The sequence below is a fragment of the Bactrocera tryoni genome, chromosome 2 (assembly GCF_016617805.1).
Source record: "Bactrocera tryoni isolate S06 chromosome 2, CSIRO_BtryS06_freeze2, whole genome shotgun sequence".
Taxonomy (NCBI): domain Eukaryota; kingdom Metazoa; phylum Arthropoda; class Insecta; order Diptera; family Tephritidae; genus Bactrocera; species Bactrocera tryoni.
The window spans coordinates 74,037,112-74,057,045 of record NC_052500.1 but is presented as its reverse complement, the minus strand read 5'-3'; the positions used below and the strand labels follow the sequence as shown (position 1 = coordinate 74,057,045).

The following is a 19,934-nucleotide window of genomic DNA, read 5'->3' as shown; positions in this document are numbered from 1 at the left end:
TGAGTGTGGCAGAGAGAGAAGAGCATTCATGTTCAAAATTTACAGTTTGAATGCCAGTATGGAAAAATATGAAATGAAAACATTTGCAATGTTCATTCGCGATTTCACTCGGCCCAGCGACAAAGGGAGAATGATAGCAAGAAAGCAAGCGAGAGAAGTAAAAAAAATGAAATTAAAATTGCTCGCAATAAAGTGTAAAAAGTGAAAGCAACAGCCACTGGTATGACTTGCCGTGCCGTGCTATTTTATTATCTGCTGCTGGTCTCAGGCACAGCTCAAAGCAGGCAAAGAAGGTTAAGCGCCGGGTTGAAGGAAATGAAAAAAGAGGAAATGCACGCCATTGCAGGTTGCAGTGGCAGAAGTAAGCAACTTGAGAGTTGTGAGCTCATAAAATAAGTAAGTGAATTATCAAGACATCAACGCATCACATGGAAGCTACAAATGGTTTCATACGAATGCAAATGAGGATGAAAGCATAAAGCGAGTTTGAACTGTTTATGGCGCCTAATTTATTGCAGGAAAAAGATAAAACAAAGACAGTTCAGATCATAGTTTTAAATAGCTGCGGATATAAGTAATAAAAAGGCTGATGATTTTTTTGTTAACAGTTCGCTTATACCAGACTGGAGTGCAATGCAGAAGTTATTTTTATGAGAGAAAAGTTTTTACAAAATTATTATTTGCAGAGTCACCATGAAAACACTTATTGTAGAGTATCTACTTAATTTCAATTCAGTTCAATCAGTAACGTTCGTTTTAAAATAATATTAACTTCTCAAATTCCGCCCAAATGTAGGCAACGTTTTGCGTATTGAGCGGGATTAGCACTATTTGAATTAGAACTAAGTTCTTGGTAATACATTTTTTCACAATTCTATAATACATACTTATACATTGTTGGGCAAACAAGGGCGACCCAAGCCGAACTTCAAAAACATGAAAATTGGTTCAGCTTATCTCAGTTCGTTCATAATGTCACTCATACGCCTCGTCTACCACAAAAATTTGCAATTTGTTGCTCACAACAGCACGTAAATTCACTTAATAAATTTACTATAATCAAATATGTTTCTCTGACAACACTTAAGTGGGAATAAAGTCACACAGTAATTGATATCAAGGAAATTACTATAATTTTGTGCGCGCTGAGATAAAGAAAATGTAAGCATACAAGAAGATAAATATTGAATATTTTGTTTCTTATACTCAGGCAACTCATTAAACCTAACAATTTATGGCACATTTTCGCTGTCAAAGTCCCACTTCTGCCTCTAAGTCTGCTCCTTAAACAAGTTGCCTCCATTTGTCAAAGCAATTACTCTCAGTAAGACTCGCAATTACAATATTACAATCAAAAGTTTCATTTCCATAAATAACCAAATAAGTAGGCGGCAATCAAAAAACTGACAGGGCATTATAATAACAACAAAAAACAAACGCAGTAATAATAACAACCTGTGCAAAGACTGCTGTCAGCCACTGACATTCGATGGAAGAGCTCCATTCAATGACACGTGTGCTGCCTTCGCGTCGCTCTGACATAGGGTCATGCTAATGACATCGATTTGCCTCTTTTTCTGCCAGCTGGCCTGTCTTTTTTAATTTTAATCGCATTTGTAATCTTTTGGCATGTGTTTTCCCACTTGTATTCGTAAGTGTATGTGAATGCCTGCGCAAGTAATCATGTCTTCCGTTCTCCTTAACCTTAGCCTCACTGTTGAGTGGCAACAGTAGACGACGGCGCACAGTGAGACAACGCCGGCATTAAATACAAGGAGTCATTGTAGAGCTCTGAAATTTTGCACAGGTTATTTTTGAGACAATTCCAGTTAAAAAAACAAAAATTAAGAAAATTCGCCCACTTTTACGCCCACTTGTCATACAGTCGAAATTTGTAAAATGCCGTATTGTCCGTAATACTTTAGGTATAACTTTCAATTTTGGTATACTTGAATGTTATATAGTTACAAACATTATTTGAAATAAAAATTGAACTTTGGCCCACTTTTAACCCCATCACCCATACTACCTCAACATAAAAAGTGCCATATTTTCTAAAATATATTAAATACAACCTTCAAATTCTATATTACTGTAATTTATATCATTTAAAATGTTTCATGCAAAAATTACAATAACACGCTCACTAATACGCCCACCTCCCATTGAAATGCAATAAAAAAAACAATATTTTTTTTTCATTCAATCAATTTTTTAACATCATCATGGTATTCTAATTTTTTCAATTTGTTTCTCATTCTAAATGAATTAATATAAGGATCTGATTGATATTTGCAAATAGTGCATTACATCTTCATTCGTAGAAAAACGTGAATTTTACGAGAATGGAATAGCCTACAGTTTCTATACTCCTTATTCATTGCTTCTTGCGCTTCTTCGGATAACATTCCTGTAGCAAAAAAAAAAGTACACGAGTACACAAAATGTACATATGTTTGAGCAAAACAAAAACTGGTTTGGCTCAGTGGATAGAAAAAATGCCCAAAAACTAACAACAACCAAAAATTATGCTCACAATATTAGGCTGCTTATGAGCTTTGGACAACAAAAATAATTATAATGCAAGAGACTATTTTCTATTTTCCTGCCAGGCGACAAGCGGCACTACAATATAACAATTAAACTAACCACATTAGAAAGTGATCATAACACAACTTAGATAAGAACAATGTCTTGCACTATCAATTTAAATTAAAAATTATGCAACTATCTAACCCAAAGTCAATGACCTTCAACAAAACTATCTATCAAATTAATAACGTAAATTTATGTAAACAAGAATATTTTTATTAAAACATAAATGATCTTTAAAGCATAATTCTGAATAACTAACAAAAAACAAATGTAATTTATTACTATTTCTCTTGCACAATAAGAGAATAGTAAACAATTAAAAAAAATAAAAGTAAAGTTGTAAACATGCTATTGAATATGCTAACATGCGTATAGCGACAGAATGTGCGCGTTACGTACTTTTTGTAGTTTTTTGTATGTTTAATGTGCTTTTAAGCAAACTTTTGCTATATGTCCTCTACTTTAAATTAAAGCTGAGATTTCAAACTTTCATTTGGTATAAGTCTGCACCTAGGGCGAGGGGCTGCTCTATATTTCCTAGGCCATTGAAAATGCAAAATATTCAATTTTTGCACCACAGTTCTGTTGTTAAGAAAAAAAAAATTGTGTTTTTTTTTTTATTTATTTTTTCATTTACTCATTCTACAATAACTAAATTAATTAAAAAAATACTTAAAAGTTGCATTTATTATGTATTTTTATTTTAATAAGCTTTTGATTATTACATATTGAACTAACATATTTCAAGCGCGTTGGCATGCCTCAACTTTGACTTGCTCTAGACCAAAAACTAATGAAGTTATGAGGCTGAAATTTCAGGGAATTGTTACTCATAAATCTGTTAATATACTGTGAAAATTTCATCCAAATTGGACGACACGTCAAAAAACATTTTTTGCCGCGGTTACTATTGGGCTGTCTCACTGTGCGGCGCTGGCATATTTGCACACAAATAGAAATGATATGCAATATATGTGTGAAAAAAAAGGATATATTTGTCTTTTTTTGCGGCGACATCAGTAATATAATTTTATTAAATTTAATGACATATTATTGTACAACTTTTGAAGTATATTAGACAAAATTTTCAATGAATAATATTAATAAATAAGCCCGTGGCGGTGACTCTCTAGAAGCGCCTTGGTGTGGTGTAGCGGTGTACATTATAACTCATTACCGGATCATCTGAAACAAGAAAAATTATATGCATTTTAAAGGTGATGTATAGTATTTCTCGACGTAATCAGAAAGAGTTTTTTTCTAGTTCTTGCAGCACTTGGAAGTAAAAAGCGCGATTAGTTAAAAAAACTCGCGGATAGTTTGTTAATAAAAATAGAAAATAATGAAAAAAAACTCCATCTGATTACTTGTTAATTTATGTGAAGAAGTAATGTTAAAATTTTCAAAAGGATCGGTTCAGTAGATTTTGAGTTCTAATGTTCACTAACTTCAAAAATAACGTTTTTGGCAAAAACGGTTTGAAGTTTCAAAAGTTTCAAAGTCAGGTATCACGGCCGGTCGTTTAAAACGATTTAACTCCATTAGTTTGACTATAATTTACTCAAAATTTGTACGCAATATTCTCGACATATTGGTTGTTTAGAAAAAAAAATTAAAAAATAAATGCAAAAAAACAGTTTTTTAGACCTTAAGGGAGGAGCTTAAGGACTCAATTTGGTATATGATAGGTTAGACTCTCAGAAAAGTATTATTCTATTCAAATATTGTTATTTATGGCCATCGGCAAATTTTAATTACCTCACTTCTTAAATTCGTTTGTGTAATAATTTTGTCTAATAATATTGTGCAGTATTTTTATTCAATAATATTGCACAATATTAATATTATTAAATGATTTATTTCCTAAGATATTAAACTTTCTTCAATAATTTGTACATAATTTATTTTCGTGGGCAAATTTATAAAGATCTTGTGGAACTGAAACACCGTCTTCAAATCAAATCAAACAAATCAACAAAGAATATCTTTTGTATTTGTATAGCCTAGACTGCTTTTTCGGAAAAATATTGTTGTATTATTATTGTGATTAATTGCTGTTTATTTAAAATTTGTTAAAGCTTTTATTGACTGATTTGTTCAATAACATTGTGCAATTATATTACTCAAAATTATTGTGTCATTATTTTATTCAATAATATTGATCAATTTTTGTTTAAGATTTTTTCAGAAGTTTAAAAAACTTCTGTTACAAATTGTATATAATTTTTGGTCACTCAACGTAACATGAGAAAATTTATAACGAAAGTTCGGAAACGAATCATTTATATTTTCTTTCACAAGTTTTAAGCAATTGGCAACCTTTCTCATATGTACATATAACCTAGGCTACACACCCTACTAAGCGCAGAAACTGAATAGTTGATTTTTTTTGACACGGAGGGCTGATACATTTACTTCATTTTAGTCGTGTAGGAAATTTTTCACAATCTCCTCTCTCTATCCCTAAGTTCTTTGGTAGATGAAAGTCGATCATTTTTAAAAACAAAAAAAATTATTGTAGAATGAAGCCCATTGGTAAACGAAAATAAAGCAACAAAAATAATTTACGGAAGAACTACTTCATATCGGAGGGAATGCTTGAAGTGGAAGGGTAAGGAATACTTAAATTTTCAAGGGTTTCAAATAGTTTACCTCGATTTCCGGCAACACGAGGAGACAAATAGAAACAAGTTATACGACAAAGTCGGAGGTAATAAAGAGATCTACAACATTCATGTTAACATATTTTTCATATAACCTCAAATTTATGCGGAAATTAAAAATCATTGGTTTTGTGATTTTATCTTAAAAACAAATTCAACAAAATTTATTATATATTTAAAATATTAAATTAATTTTTTCAAAAGCACTTTTAAAATTATTTTTTTTTAAACCGTTTCGAAGCCCATAGATCTCTTTCTAAGTATTAATAATCAAAACCGCAATATGTTCTCAATACACCGTCATAAATGAGTCACTGCTGTCGAAGGGAAATATGCGCCGAATATAATTATGGATAAACAATAATTTCAGTGCTTCTACCGATTACGTAATTAACAATTTATGAGTTTGAACAATTTAAAGCCAGTATACAACCATTTTATTATTACTTTTTTCTAAAAAATAGTCGTTAGTGCAAAATTTTGTCCAAACAACATTGAATTGGGTCAAAACAGACGCAATTATTCTACATAACTTACCACAATTTGCCGAACGCGTGTCATATTGTCCTAATTGGTGTTGCTTATTTCTGTTTAGTTGGAAGAGTAGCTAATGAAGGTCAGCAAATGATAACTGAGACTTTTACTACTACTTTTTTATTGTTATTTGGTTCCATTTCAACGTAGATTTTCGTGCTTCTTTCGCTGATTTGGGAAATTTTCTTGGGTTACACTCAATATTGTTTTTTGCTTCATTTTGATTTATTCTTGTTGTTTGTTTTTTTTTGATAACCGTTTCCAACAACAAACGCTTGTTGCTTTTTCTTTTCCAGCTTCACTTCATGCTGTGCACTTCAGGTTACAAATGTATTTAGCTAAATAACAAGAAAACAAAGGAAATATATCACTCATACGCCATGTACGCCCACAAATTCTCTAAATGCCTTTACGCTCAATGGGCAACCGGAAAACACGTTGGCAACAACACGTTGTACAAAGCAAGAGTGCTCGCTGCTTTGTTTCAAAAGGCGATTGTGCGGCAAGCATACATACATACGCAGTCGTTGCTCCTGCTAAGACACGTTTTTGCTTTTAGACAATGCTTGGGCTGTTGTGTTGGCGTCCGTGAAGCGTGTATTTATGTCACAAATTTCAAGTGTGCGCGACACTAACACACATAGTGACCTGAATAAAAGGCAGCAAAACACCGACGGAAACGAATGCGCGGAAATCGCATTCAAATTACACTTCAAAGCCACTTAGTGGCAGCGCAGAGGAAGCGAATATATAAAACAAAGAAAAAAATATAAAAATAAAAATTAGAAATGTATGCAGTTTTTAAACTGTTAAGGATCTCCCAACTTAAAACTAAACATCAAACGAGAAAAGTAAAAAAAAAAGACTCAGCAAATGTATGTGTACTTGGCACTCATTTCGCTGACAGCGATGCATACTTTCGCTTTCGAGCGCAATTATAAACACGCGCATCCATCCACACATATACATACATATATGCAAGCATGAATAAATTTCTCTACAAATTAGCGTAAAAGTTCGCATGAAAGCATGCCACATGGCAGCCAATATTGGCAGTCAATTAAATAGTAAATAAGCAACATAAACAATTTAGTTTCTCAAAAATCATTAAATCACTTTTATTACTAAGTCACATTTCTTCTTGGTCACAAATTCTAAAAATTTCTCTTTTCAAATTATCGTATTTCTCTTGCTGGTATCGTTTACTATTTTTCCAAGGCACGCGCCTGCTTTGAGTTTTAGGTGTTTCCGTTTCATCGACCGTTTAGACGCGCGTCTTGTAGTAACTGAACCAGCTGCGAGATTCGCTGCAGCTAAAATACTCCGGGAAAACTGCAAACTGCATGGAAAAAGCTGCTGAGCACTGCAGTATATGCTTTGAGTGTCACAGAGAGCGAGAAAGTGAGAGCAAATTAAGCGGGTGAACACTGAGTGCAGGAGATAATTCTTTCGGGTGGTCAACTGTTTCAAATAATATTTTATGAGACACTGACATCGAATTTAACTTGATACATGACTATGCTATATAGACAATACGTGCTCTCTCGTTTTCCGAAGTCTCCAAAATGGCTCTCGATTCTACTCACTCACACATTGACATGTGTGAAATAAATGGCGACAAAGCAAAGATAAAGTACCTCAATCTTTGTTTTGTCGCCATTTATTTCAGCCAACAAGCGAGTGTGAAGAAGAGCAACAAAGCGCACAGCTGCTGTGAAAAAGTGAAAAGATTGAGAAGGTGGAGCGACAATCACATTCCGTTTTGATACAAAGTATTTTTGATCCCAAGTGACCCACTGCCAAAAGAACATAAAACAGGATTTAATAAAAACAACAGTGAATTCCTGTGGATCAAATGTACATTGTATAGTATATGTAGCACTGAAATGAAAAATGAAAATAACAAATGTGAAAGAAGAACCAATAAAAACAAAAAACTTGAGGTAATGTGCTACACTCTTTTAAAATAATAAAAGTGGTAACTAATTATATGTAACTAAAATGAGATGAATAATGAGAATATAGTATATCAATGTAAAAATTTTTAATTGAAAATTTAAATATTAAAACGTACACGTGCCTGACAAATCATCACCTCAGTACATACATATATCATACATGTAAAACTTTCTCGCAATGTTTGTTATTTCAGAGTTTTACCTACATATTCTCAATATATTTATGTACAAATATATAAGTACATATTTGTATATTCATATGTCTGTATGCATTCGGCAACGGTGTTTCCACTCTTTGGTTAAGGCAATCTGAACTTTTGCCACGTGTTGCTCTTTTCAGTTGGCAACTGTTCGGTTGCTGATAAACTCACTTTAAGATGCTGGCATTAACTGGCGAAGAAGCAGTAAAAAAGCGAAAAGAGCACAGCCGTGTCGAAATTTTTTAAGTCATAATTTGATTGAGTTGAAGACGTGACAGCATGTATAGTATGTGCACATACATATGTGCAAGCTTAGAAAATATAATTTTTATATTTACATACAATTATATATATTGATTTTGGATAATCTAAAGACATTGAGTCGAGTTTTAATTGAAGAGTGGAGTGAGTGAATGCCCGCATACTACTAAATGGTTAAACACAAAACTATTTTGTTCAGAACAGAAAAATTATAACATAATATAATTTCAAAAGTTTGCAAAACAATAGAGCAGATCATATTTCAAAACAAAGTGGAAAATTCAAGAAGTTTAGTATAAATTCTGTATTCTTAGTAATTGTTGAACTCGCTTGCTTCATTGTAACAGTTTTCGGTGTGCGTCTTTGATAAAAGAAAATGTTTTAAACATAGGAATTAACAGCCTTTTCATAGTAATTTTTAATTTTCAGAATAAAACTATGCTTAATAAGAAATACGGTCAACTTTGGCTCCATTGAAAATATAACATTCTTCACGGGAGCAGTTCTCATGGTATAAATATGTATAAAAGATCTAGATTTTTATCGATCAACTCATATGCACTTATATGCCAGAGTGGTTCAATTAAAAGTTTTCCTTTTTATGCAAGAACAACATTCCGATCCATTATTTTGTATGTTAGCAATATCCTATAGTGATCCAATACTGGCGATTTCAAAAAATTAACAGTTTCTTGGAGAGACTGCGACTAGTTCACGTGACAGCCGAACCTCGCTGACTCAACTAGACTCGTCACGATGACCATTTCGATATTTACTTTGTACGATTTCCGATTTTTCCTTCAGGGTCTTATGAATTGCGTAGTAGATTTAATAGACCCCACGCTGAGTACAGTGAGGTGTTTTTGAAGGTTCCCTCAGTTTTCACACACCGTCAGTGTCGTTCCAAGTTTTGACTAATGGAAGTTTAATGCGCAAAAGATGCAAACATTCTCTCTCCTTTATTGAAGTTTAATTCTTTCGCACATAATTTTATGCATACAGTTTTGATAGAGTGTTTTTCACGCTTGATTTGGTGAGCACCTTCGAACTTACTTGCATATGTGACTTGAGTAAATTGCCATATGAGCACAGTTGTAGGCAACACTTTCTACCATAAAATGAAAATGTGTACTACTTTCTAATAGATGACGATTAATATTTTATTTTATATCCATATTGTAATTGTGGGTCTTCCAGTGCATCGTATCTATTTATACTCTGAACAGTTTACCACGAAACTTTTAACACCCCAAAAAAAGGGTTGTAAGTTCACGAATAGCACCCCAGTTTTTGAGATATCGTTCTGAAATTTTGCAGACATCGTTTTATCTCTAAGAAGGTGTTCATATTGTCGGTCGATATCGGTTGTCGGCAAGTGTTATACAAATTGACGGATTAAAATCAAGTTTTTGCATAGAAAGTTTTTAATATGTTAATGGTATTCTAGCCGCGGAGCGCATGAAATTAATGTTGTCATGAATTTCTTTATATGAACTAAGCAGGTATTTACTTTCGGTATCATCAGTCTATGTTAAGAAACAACACAGTGCTTATAAATGTTTCATCTCTTTTACAATAAATTCTGCCGTGGAATTCCATAGTCAGATATTTTCCTCGTACTTCACCGACTGGGCTTTTGTTTTGAATCAGCCTTTGACTTCAACTTTTCGAGAAAAAGTCTACAATTTTAATACCCGAAGCACGTGTGAATAAATTTTTATGCAAACAGCTCCTCGTCTTCTTGTTTACTCTCGCTTATTACATTTCGACGGTGCTAAATCCTTAGCTAATACCTACGTTAATTTTTTCGATAAAACCCTTAGCGTTCATGTTATCCTTATTGGCCAACACTTCACACGCATAGAGACACACGCACACATGTGCTGTCACTTTCAGTTTGTGCAGCGTCTTTTCAAACTTTTTCGCACCAGTTTCTTGTTTTCACTTCATCTCACATGCAGACTGTAGCGAACACTTCACGCAAGCCAAGCTTTAACTTGAGTAGCCGCAAATGTCGATAGCAGGCTGTTTGGCCCACACGACGGTTAAGTACGCATGGCTGTGTGTATTAGTGAACCAGTTAAGCCTCCTCAGCAATATTCAAGCAGGAAATGCAGACTAAAGGCAGCGTGAAGAGTATTAAGACGGAACCATATGAGATTGAAGTGTGCATGCATTTTCGTGCATGTGTGTGTGGTTGTGTACGTTTGACCTTGTGATACTATGTTGATCTTAATCAGTTTTTTCCTCAATTTTCTGTCACATTGCATACTGCTTGCTTTTTCTTTTGTTTCTGGTATTATTGCGGTCAATGTAGCTATATCGATAAGCTTAAATTTCGTAACCAGCGTCTTCTTCATTTATGCAGACCCTTAACGTTTGCTTAGGTAATCATGAATCAAGTAAATTATCGATGACGGATACCGCCAATTCCTCCCTATCACACCTGCTACACCAATACAATGACGGCAGAATAAAAACTACTGTCCCGAGCAGGTCTTCGAGGCTGGAGTTGTAACCAGATACAGGTTTATTCAACATTAGGCCGCCAGCCAATGCGATAGTGTAACACCTCTGTATTCTCCGGTGGAAAAATACCTTCAAAACTCACAATGATCCACAGATGTCATGGGAATATTGGGTTGTGAGCAATAATCCCGAAAATATTTATAGAAAGTTTCATCACGGAACGATTTTATATTTATAAGCATTGCCTAGAAAAATGTTGACGATACCATACTGTTGGACATTTAACGAGAGCAAGCCCAAATATTGAAAGTGGGTTTCGTGTGGTTCCAAGAATGATCATTGAAACCCTTTACCCATCTACTTATAGAATTGGCAGAGGAATATGGCCTGAATACTATTAATCCATAAGAGATATATACATAGTTAGTTTGCTCTGAAATTTTAGTCAAAAGGACAAAACAGGGAATAAATATGAAAATCTCGAATGACTATTATTTTACAGTACTTGGTTGCATAACAGTTCAGATCCGAGCCGGTTACGTAAACCAGACTGTCAAGCAAAGCGAGTACCTTTGGGTAAATATGCCCGTAAAAATTTTCTTTGTTGAAGAAATCTGTTGCAGTTGCATATGAACATCAAACAATTTCTTCACACGCACTAGTAAAGTAATAATCTAAAGTGAAAATAGAAAATTGAAAGACTAATTCTTTTTAGGCATTCAGGGTATTAAAGTGCAACTGCAACTAGTTCTCTTCATACAAGAATAATTATAAATTACAAATTGAAACACAACCACCGCATTTAATGCAAGCGAAGTAAATTCCGCGAACGTGTTAGTATGCGCTTTTCATGGAATTAACCACAAGCAGAGTGGCGCCACTCAGCCGCAATAAGCGCACGTTGTAAATATCTTATTTGCTCGTATTGTATAGTACAAGGTGTGCTGTTGTTGTAGTGTGTTGTATAGTACAAGGTGTGCTGTTGTTGTTGTGGTGTGTTGCTGTTGCTGTAGCATATGTTGATGCTTGTCTGTATTTGCAACAATGCAACAGCAGCAATGCAAATTAGTGGGTTGAAAGAGTAAATATGCAAAGAACTTGGCAAATGTGGCATAAGGCATGTGGCAAGCGCCATGTAGCGTGTAGGAAGTGACATATGGCATTAATCAGTCAAGCAATGTGTAGAATGCTAACAATATTACCGTTGGGTAGATGAGTTGGATGTTGATGCATCCATTAAGGAGACTGTGAGAGTGTGCGTGTAACATGTACTTGAATGTGTGTGTTTATGCATACATACTATGTATGTAAATTTGTTATATGTTGTTTACGGTTACAACCAGGAAATGTAAGGCTAAGACATAACCCAATATAAATGTCAATTATACTTCACTCATTAACACCAACACACTCATGCTGCTTCACTGCTTGCAACAAGCGTTGCTCGACATGCTTAACTGTTGTTGCGTTGCAAAAATTTGTGAATTATTATTAACGCGAACGCCAGTAAAAGTAAGCTTACAAAAACTGTGTGCCTACTTTAAGGCGCCATGAAGTAGTATTGCTATTTAACAGCTTCCTTGTCACTTACATTGACAGCTCGCCTAAGGACACCGCTACTAAAAGTTTTTTGCTGAACAAAGCGCTAAAACATTTTAAGGATTGCTCTTCGAAGAGAGCATTTTAATGGTTTTAAACAGAGAAGGGTCAAAATTATACTTTTGGAAAGTCGCTACTTGGTTGAACTGTTCTACAAAATAGTTCCTCATGAAGTTTTAACATGAACACTCAAGAATAATATTGGTTCGTCGTAAATTTTTATCTTTACTTGGCCGATACTAAAAGACCAAAATAATCTCAATTTCTGTCGATAAAATATTTTGAGATAAACATTCAGAGGGTTTAAGGATTGGAATAATAAATGTAATGTATTAATTTGAATAACTATCTTTCTCAAAAACATTCTATTAATACTACCACAAGTTTCTTTCTGCATAATCTACATCCTACTTCTTATAGTGTAATAAACTTCATTTTGTTAAAGACTATATATCGTCACCTAAAATGCGAAATAACGTATCAACAAAAAAATCAAAAATGAGCTTACGATTCACTACATCATAGTACATATACATATATAGCATAAAATTTTCAACATCCGCTCCCACATATAACCAATATATAACCATTTTGTAACCAAAACTCTAACTTGGTTCAATATCAGTGGTTTGTATCATATGGTTTTTCTTTCGCCTACAAATTTATGAAAACTGATGTCACGTTATTTTGCATTTTAGGTGAAGATATATAAGTACATAAAGAAGAAGATATAACACTACCCACTATACATGTTTATTCAACCACATTAACGTTTGACTTCCTATGACTAATATTCTGATATTTGTATACTTCCTAATATGTTTCGGCAACCCCAAATGCAAATGAGTTGTACATAAATTAAAGCGAACATCTTTTTCCAGCTAATAGCTTTTGTATTTCCTTGCCGCTCAACGTTTTTGATGTATGGTTCTTTCGAACCCCTTTTCTACTATAAATTTGTGTTTGAATATAACCTCAAGATGACCTTAGCATTGTTTGTTGATTAATGGCAGTTTAATTTTCTAAGTGGTTTATATATATATATATATGTACACTTTAACAAACGCAGATTCATTTTGAAAAAAATTTTAATAAGCTTCTTCATCTAGCCGACCGAAAAAAAAGACGGCTGGCGATGAGAATGATTTTTTGCTTAAATTATCTCAAATCCGCACACCAACAAAATGATAGAAAGGCAAACCAAATTTTGACTTTCAACGCAATGGTGGCTTCTCTAAATAAAGAGCATTTTTGAGAATAAATGTACAATTCAGAGCGGCTAAAAAACCGAATTCAATAAATAAGAAATGTTATTGCTTTGATCAGAAAGTGGAAGGTCTAAAGTAAATCCAAGTAAAAGTACTTTTTTCAATAGCATTTTTTGATAGATCGCGCGTGAGTCTTGTCAAGCTGTCATGTTACTTTTGTTCAGTATTGTTTTGAATTTAATCATGGAAAGACTATAAATCGTTCGACTTTATTACGAAAATTCCCGTTCGGTAAAAAATGTTTTGCGCCCACCTCGTTCAACTTATGGTCAACATAGCATTAATTTTTGAATAATATTCGATTAAATATACCTCGTCCAGCACTCTGTGAAAAAATATAGCAGCTGTAGCTGAGAGTGTACACGAAGACCGTGGAGAGTAGATTCGACGCCGTTCGCAGCAACTCGGACTGACGTATGGAATGACTTAGCACATTTTATTTCGAAATCTTAAAATGAAAGCATCCAAAGAACAGTTTGTGCAAGCACTGAAGCCGATCGACTTTCGCAAGCGACATCGCTTCGCTCGATGGGCTCTTGAAAAGTTCCAAGAAGATCCGATGCAATCGAGCCAAGTTTTGTTCAGCAATAAAGCCTATTTCTGGCACAATGGATATGCAAATGTGCAAAATTACCACGCTTGGGACGAACAGCAACCTAAAGAGATTCAAGAGCTGTTGTTTCATCCAGAAAAAACTACAGATCGGTATGGTTTGTGGGCGGGTGGAATCATCTGTCTATATTTCTTCAAAAATGATGGCGGTGAATATGTAACCATCATTGGCGACTTTTATTGTGCTGTGATAACCGACTATTTGGAAATTGAAATTGCACCTCGCGATCACGGCAACATTTAGTTTCAACAAGACGGCGCCACTTCACGCACATCGCATCAATCAATGGATTTATTTAGAGAACACGTCGGCGAGCATATAATTTCACGTTTTGGGCCGTTCGATTGGCCGTCAAGATTGTGTGATATCAGACCGTTTGACTTTTTTCTGTGGAGATATGTAAAGTCTACGGTCTAAGTGGACAATCCCTCTTCGTCGTGTCGTTCGCCTATTGCCAGCCGAAATGCTTCTACGAGTCATTGGAAATTGGACTTAACGGATGGACTATTTGAGACGTAGCCACGGCCGATATTCGAAAGAGATAATCTTCAAAAAATAAATGCCAAAGGATGTTCTTATGAATGATATTAAAAATTCCTCATTAAATTTGAAATTTCTGTATTTTTCTTGAAAAAAGTAGGTAACCACGAAATGGTCAACCCTATATATAATCTATATCTATATCGATTAGCAATAGATGCTACAAGCAACCGATCATCATACCATTACGCTCTGTAGTAACATGTTGCTGGAGCATAAAAATAATTTTTATAACTCATAACACTTCATGGTAGTAACTGATTGCTCATTATTATTTCTCGATTTTTTTCAACACATTTTCTATTCTAATGTGTGACTTAGTAATATATTCTCAAGATATACATACATAATTAGCCATAAATTATTGCTCAAAATTAATCTTAAATTCTCTTAACAGCTGCCGAATGCTTACTCAGTAATGCATTAATTGAATAACAAATTTTCATATGCTTTGTCCAGTTAACCAAATCTTTATCCATTTTATAAAATTTATGCAATAAAATATAATTTGCCATTTATATAAGTAAACAAGGCATTAGTGGGTCATATCAACAAAGGCCAAACGCTTGCTGATTTTAAGTCCTCGTTATTTGTTTGATTTAATATCGACAATTTGTGCGTCGGCCTTAACCGCAAATCCCTAACCGTCAAATGTGTATGCAAACTCGAAAATCCCAAATGCAAATGTGTGCAATGAAGCAGCGATAGTACTTTTAACAAGCATGCAAACATAACTTATATATGAGCAAAGTTAAAGTGTTGCAATCGCTATTAAACTGGCAAAATTAAATTATTTATATATCTATGTGTAGATTTGATTAAATTTGAATTCATTAATATTAATATGGTTTATTTAAGATAAATTTACGCTGCAGCAAACCAATTCAAATATGATTTAAAGCAATAGCAATTGGCATCCTTCGTTTCAATAATCAAATTTTTGCTACGTATGTTGCGAATGAAATAGTTCGCGAAGTGAAGAGAAGGGTACACAGTTAAAGTGCTGAAAATGTGGCATATCCATATGTTCATACGTATCTTAATCTCAATTTTACTTGCTTGTTCAGCATCGATCTCTAGAAATAAATTATACTAATATATATGTATGTTATTGGAAATGTTTAATAAAATAAAATATTGAATTTATCCATTTTGGTGGAGATGGAATCTTTATAATTTTTTTTACCACGGAAGCATAGAATTTTACTCAAAATATGTCATTTTCAGTTTTACAAAAAAATTATAACACAGAACGTAGGCCATATAACAAGAGTCACCACAGCGCAACATTGCAGACTGAAAAAATTTACATTGGAGGCAAAAAAAATCGTAGTTTAAATCAATAAATCCCAAATATTTAAATAAATGCATTAACACTTTAATAAATTGCAACATTTTGCTGGCATTTCCGTTACAAAATACATTTGCGATTAAAATCGCACATTCGCATCCGTTATCGCTTCCCCATCCGGTTCGTTGGTTGATACTTTTTTGGTAAAAAAGTCAGCGGTTAATCGCCTTGCGGAATGGCGTCGCTCATGGACAAGCTTGTAAGGGAAATAATATTTGTTTATATTAATAGCAGCTGCTTGATTATAAATTCAATAAAATTTTAAGGCAGCTATGAAATAAAATTTAATGAATTTCAGATTATTTATATATATTTTATAAGCGGGCACACAGTTGGGCTTGCACCACTCATCAGATTGGGTAGAAGTGAACTTTGATTGATTTTAACTCTCAGCAGAGCATTTAAATTGCCACATATTTCATTTTTGTTAAAAATACTTCTCAAACTAATTTATCTCAATAAGCGAAAACTTAATAATATATTTTGCGAAATAAACTATTTAAGGACCATTATTCAGTTAAATTTACAAGCAACTCAAATTAAAAGGCTGTATAGTAATTAAAAGACAGATTTTTGGAAGAGTTGCCACAGCTTCATAATACGAATATTTGTTTAGTAGTCTGTGAAAAGGAAACTAATCTTGTCATTCTTATATTAGTTAGATCTATTAAGTGAAATATTAATAATTTCAGAGTTGCCATTTACATTTTTAACGAAATTAGAATCTTAGAGAATTTGTTGTTACTGAGCATTTTGTGAAATGTGTCCAATTTTTATTTCTAAGGGTGTTACCGTATAATGTAAATTTAATCTAAGTGTGCTTACAAGGGTTGCCATATATTTATTACAAAGATCTTGAAATAATTCCGATTGGCTTATATACTAGTATCACTGAATGAAAATATATTACTAAGATGGCAACGTTACTCAGTAAAATATAATATAAATCGCGCATGGTTGCCACCTATAAAATATTTAGGAATCAACTAAAAGCGACTTAAATATATACGGATTTTATTAGTAAATTGTTGCTATTTTTATGCTTAATCCATAAAAATAATTTCTTAGTAGGGTTGACATCTGTGATTTAAAAAAAAAAATCAACGAAAAGAGGGATAATAATAAAAATAAAATTTATTTTTTATTTGATAACATTTTACAATTTTTTTTCAATACAATCCAATTATTTCAAAACTTTTAATACAGTATTTGCGAGCTCAAATTAGAAGATTATTTTCTTTAGGGTTGCCACTTAATTTTGCTTAGTAAACTATTTTCAATTTTTGAATTGAAACAACAATCTAATCGAATTAATAAAAGAAACAAGTGTAATTATTTTTTATACGTGTAAATTCAAAATATTTGTATATATACAAACAGATTTGGCGTGCGATTTCTATTAAAAAGTTAATTTGGAATTTTATTTTGCAATCTCAATTTTAAGTAGTTAATGTACAAGGTCTGTCGCAGAAGAAACAGAACTGTTAAAAAAAAGCAAAACATTAATATTTTTCAAAAGTTATATTTTTTTTTTTTCAAAGTAGTTTCCTTGTGCTTCGATACAGCGTTTAGCTCGGTCAATTAGCATTTCAAATGAGTGTTTAAGGTCATTTTTCGGAATGCTCTTGAGAATATCGGTCGTCGCCTTTTGGATAGCTGAAATGTTCTGAAACCAGTGTCCTTTCATGGGCAAATGAAGTTTTCCAAATAGGTAAAAATTACAGGGTGCCAGATCAGGTGAGTAGGGTGAGTGATTAGTGGTTAATATGGAGTTTTTTGTCAAAAAATCAGTGACAAGCGTCGACCGATGACACGGCGCATTATCGTGCAACAGGCGCCAGGACCCTGCCTCACGGTATTGTGGTCGAGCACGACGAATGCGTGACAAAAGACGCTTCATAGCACCAAGGTAAAACACAGTATTAATCGTTTGGCCAGGTGGGACGAACTCTCGGTGTACAATACCCTCGGAATCGTAAAAACAAATCAGCATTGTCTTTATTTTTGACTTTTGAAGACGACCGACTTCTGATCGTCACAGAGGTCCTCATGACCTTCTTGGAATCGTTTAAACCACTCATGCACATTACTACGGAATAGGCACTGATCACCATAAACTTTTTTCATCATTTGAAATGTTTCAGTAAACGTTTTCCCAAGTTAAAAAAAAATCTAATATTTGCTCTTTGTTCAAAATGCATTTTACGACCGATGAAATGTCAACAAGAGATCAAACTTTTATTTCATATACCCACCAGAAACAGTAATATTTAGAAAGTTGTGTTTCTTTGCGACAGACCTTGTTGTAAAGGTTGCCACTTAATTGTGTTTGGTATAATTAAAAAAAAGTCTGAATTAAAACGAAAGACGTAAAGCCATTATTAAAAAAATATTTCCAGTGTTGCCACTCAATTTCAAATAATTTGCACTATGCATAATTCATTATCTTAATATCAATCAATTGTGAAAATATACTAATTAAAGCTACTTTTATATTGCTAAGCTATACCCGAAGTGTGTTGTTCCCTTTAAGTATTGAATTAAATTTGATTCTGAAACTTGCTACGTTATTTGATAGGTGACAACATTCCAATGTCTTCATATTTCTTGTTGGAAACCCTATTTGCATCTGATATATAATAATCTATTAATTACACTAATACCCAAAAGAACTTCAAATTCCCAATCACTTAATTTTCTTCGCTTTTGATAAACATAAATTTGATATCAGAATTTGATCTCTGTTCATTACTTCATATTTTTTCTTCACAGTTGTTAAAGTTGATTAACTCGTCTAATTCATCTCTTATGTCTTCAATATTCTCGTTAACACTTTAAATGCAGCTTATGAAAAACAACAGTACAATGCTGCGGCGACCGGTAGCACGCCAGCAACAACCAACGTCCATGTCAGGAAGGCTTCTTCATCAACGCCAGATACGCAGAGCTTATTACCGGCTCTAAGATACGTGTATGTATATATGCATGTGTACTCGAAGGAACTGTTTGCTGTTGCCCGCATTAAAAATCAATTTGGCAAGTCAGCCAAATGGCCAAATGCAACGAAATACCGCCCGCATTCTCTCTTTCTCTCTGATGCTCTTTCTCGCAGCTTTACTGGCTGCAAGTTTGTTTTTCTTAAGTGCTAATTTCTGCTTGCATTTTTGGCGTACTTTAATTTATTTGTTTTCAATTACATAAAACCGTTAGAGGAGAAGTAACGTCAAGTATTATTCGCACAATAATTCTTCTTCTACGGGCTTTCTTAAACATACTACTTACTGTCGCAATCTTATCTTTCGAGCTCATAATTTATGACTTTTTTGTAAATATTTGCGTGACTTTTCTATTGTCACGTTTGCCCAAAGACATGCTTTATTCATTCTCGCTCTTCAACTAGATTAAGCTGTCAGAGTGTAAGTTATATGTATTATTCACAAATTTATTGAACCGCAACAAGTTATAATTGGATTTGAATCGTTGTTGTAATAAATGAGTACAATATTTCTTAATAATCCATGATAAATTCCATAAGTGAAAATGTAACACCAGGAGATGGCGGAATCTATTTCTCAGTCGATAAGAATAGAACAGATGTACCATTGCCTGACTTTGAAAAAGTTGGAATAGCAATTACTCGCATAAAAAATCAAGAAAGCGGCGGAAGCTATTCAAATACGAGGGCCAAGAAGTGACAAGGTATATTCGTCAGCTTCTTTGCAGCATATGGTCGAAAGCATACCGGTCTAATAGAACTCAAGTGTGATTTGCCCACACAGCAATCAAGATCCCACAATCCGCGTGAATTAACGTCGAGCGGGCTGTGTGAAAGAGTAATGTCCATCGTCAACAAATTAACTGACCAGACATTCACCACCCGACA

General features: G+C 33.7%; 2 long non-coding RNA genes across 7 annotated transcripts in view; both read right to left on the bottom strand.

The window, feature by feature from the left end:
• The window catches only part of LOC120768616, a 74,780-nt gene that overhangs the window by 43,389 nt on the left and 11,457 nt on the right, over positions 1-19,934 (bottom strand). The window lies entirely within an intron of this gene.
• Positions 3,648-7,061, bottom strand: LOC120768617. Its single transcript, XR_005704787.1, has 3 exons — positions 6,909-7,061; positions 5,796-6,130; positions 3,648-3,780 (listed from the first exon to the last, which is right to left on the bottom strand). It is a non-coding gene; the product is annotated as an uncharacterized LOC120768617 (long non-coding RNA).